General features: G+C 41.4%; 1 pseudogene; it reads left to right on the top strand.

The window, feature by feature from the left end:
* LOC100513340 lies at positions 479-1,592 on the top strand (annotated as a pseudogene).

Raw genomic sequence — 2,998 nt, 5'->3', positions numbered from 1 at the left:
GGCATGTTCCATGCTGATGTTGAGATGCCTTTTGCCTCTTTTATTCGTACTCTCTCACAGGCATGGCATTGTCCCAGAGCAGAGAACTCAGCTATCCTACATGAAGCTGGATGTTAAAGAGATTTGCACACTAACAAATGCCACTCTTGTCCCTACGTTTTGTTTGTTGTTGACTTTAGAAATGCTGTTTTTTTCATTAACGAAATGTTACTTATATTAACATATAATGGGTGTGTTATTATTTTAAATGAATTAATAATAAACTGTTAAGGAGTTCCTGTCATGGCTCAGTGGTTAACGAATCCGACTAGGAATCAGGAGGTTGCAGGTTAGATCCCTGGCCTCGATCAGCGGGTTAAGGCTCCTACATTGCTGTGAGCTGTGGTGTAGGTCGCAGACATGGCTTGGATCCCACGTTGCTATGGCTCTGGCATAGGCTGGCGACTACAGCTCCAATTGGACCCCTAGCCTGGGAACCTCCATATGCCACAGGTGTGGCCCTAGAAAAAGACCAAAAAAGACCCCCCCCAAAAAAATAAATAATAATAATAATAAGCAGTTAAAACTTTCTGTTTTTATATCAATGGTTTTATCACACAGGAACTAAAGCTCTTCGGAGTCTGTGGGAAAGTTTTTAGGAGTTGAAGTAATTCTGAGGACAAAAAGCTCCCAAGGAATCTAAAGAAACAGCACTGGTTGCTTCTCATCTTGGGGGCCATGACCAGCCCAGTGCAGGGCACTGAGCCCCAGGCTCTGGACCTGCTGAAGGCCCTGCCCTGTGTCAGCCCGGCCAACCTGAAGCCAATCCAGGCTCAGGAGAACCAGAAAGACAACCAAGAGGTCAAGAGAAGAGGTAGAAAATGTGGCAGAGGCCACAAAGGAGACCGGCAGAGAGGAACCCAGCCCTGATTGGGCTTTGAGGGAGGCAAGACTCCATTTCACCTTCGAATCCCAACATACGGGTTTAATGAAAGAGATAGCTTCCAACACCAGTATCAGCCTTTGAGTCTCAGTAGTTTGCAGTTAGCTTATTGACTTTTGTTGAACTGATCCTTCACAACCTATCGACCCAGCTTGCCAATGGGAGAGGTGTGACCATTCAGCCATTTAAAAGCAATTATGGAATCCAGCTGGTAGAGGAGGGTACTGGCACCTTTGAGGCTAAAGATAATATTGAAGTACAGCTGGCTTCAGAGCTGGCCATTGCTGCGATCAGGAAGAATGGGGGTATTGTCACAATGGTCTTCTATGATCCGAGAAGCCTGGAAATTCTGTGCAAACCTATTCCATTCTTTCTCCGTGGACAACCCATCCCAAAGTGAATGTTTTCCCCCAAGGCAATGGAACCATATTACACTGATGCAAAGAATCACGGGTATTTGTCAGATCCTGCCAAATTTCCTGAGCTCACCAAGAACCATGGTTCTATTTTACCTGATATCACTAAAGATGAACTCTTCGAAATGCTCAGTACTTAAAAGGACCCAAGGCAGATTTTCTTTGATCTTGCACCTGGATGGGAGGTGAAGATAGCAGATAAGAAATTCCTAAAACATGCAGATGAGAATCTCCTCAAGTACTACAGCTCATGAGTTCCGTCCAGAAGAGCAGACTGTAAGAGCACAAGAAAGGGGCTGAAACATACATTAATTCCTGTTTCATTTGCTTAATCTGTAATTCTAGAGATGATGAAATGTTTTGTGTAATATCTTTTTTTAACCTAAAGTAAAATTAAAAAAAAAAAATATATATATATATATATATAAAGGGCGTTCCCTTCATGGCTCAGTGGTTAACAAACCAGACTAGGATCCATGAGGATGCGGATTCCATCTCTGGTCTCACTCAGTGGGTTAAAGATCCGGCATTGCCGTGAGCTGTGGTGTAAGTTGCAGACGTGACTTGGATCACATATTGCTGTGGCTGTGGTGTAAGCCAGCAGCTGTAGCTCCAATTTGACCCCTGACCTGGGAATTTCCACATAAAATAAAATAAAATAAAGCACAAGTCAAAGCAATCCTAAGAAACTAAAAAATGGAGCTGGAGGAATCAGACTCCCTGAGTTCAGACTCTACTACAAAGTTACAGTCATCAAAACAGTATGGTACTGGCACAAAAACAGAAACACAGATCAGTGGAACAGAATAGAATGCCCAGCAATAAACCCACACACCCATGATCAACTAATCTACCATAATGGAGGTAAGAATATACAGTGGAGAAAAGACAGTCTCTTCAATAAGTGGTGCTGGGAAAACTGGACAGCTACATGCAAAAGAAATTAGAACACTCTCTAATGAGTTCCCATTGTAGCTCAGCAGTGACGAAGATAACCAGTATCCATGAGGATGCAGGTACAATCTCTGGCATTTCTCAGTGGGTTAAGGATCCAGTGTTGCTGTGAGCTGTGGTGTAGGTCGCATTCACACCTCAGACCTGGCATTGTAAAAAAAACATTCTCTAACACCACACACAAAAATAAACTCAAAATGGATTAAAGACCCAAATATAAGACTAGATACTATAAAACTCTCAGAGGAAAACACAGGCAAAACACTCTCTTACATAAACCACAGCAAAATCTCCTCAGATCTACCTCCTATAGTAATGAAAATAAAAACAAAAATAAACATATGGGATCTAGTTAAACATAAGTTTGTGCACAGCAAAGGAAACCATAAACAAAGTGACAAGACAATCCATAGAATGGGAGAAAATATTTGCAAATGAAGCGACTGACAAGGGATTAATCTCCAAAATATACAAACACCTCCTGCAGCTCAATATCATAAAAACAAACAACCCAATCAAAAATAGACATTTCTTAGGGAAAACCCTAAGGACTCCACACAAAAACTGCTCAAACTGATCAACGAATTCAGCCAACTAGCAAGATACAAGTTTAACATTCAGAAATTTGGTGGCATTTCTGTATACTAACAATGAAATATTAGAAAAGAAATATAAAAATACAATACCTTTAAAAATCTTGCCCCAG

The sequence above is a fragment of the Sus scrofa genome, chromosome 2, assembly GCF_000003025.6.
Source record: "Sus scrofa isolate TJ Tabasco breed Duroc chromosome 2, Sscrofa11.1, whole genome shotgun sequence".
Classification (NCBI taxonomy): Eukaryota; Metazoa; Chordata; class Mammalia; order Artiodactyla; family Suidae; genus Sus; species Sus scrofa.
The sequence above is the reverse complement of the archived record's forward strand: the minus strand, read 5'-3'. Positions and strand labels throughout refer to the sequence as shown.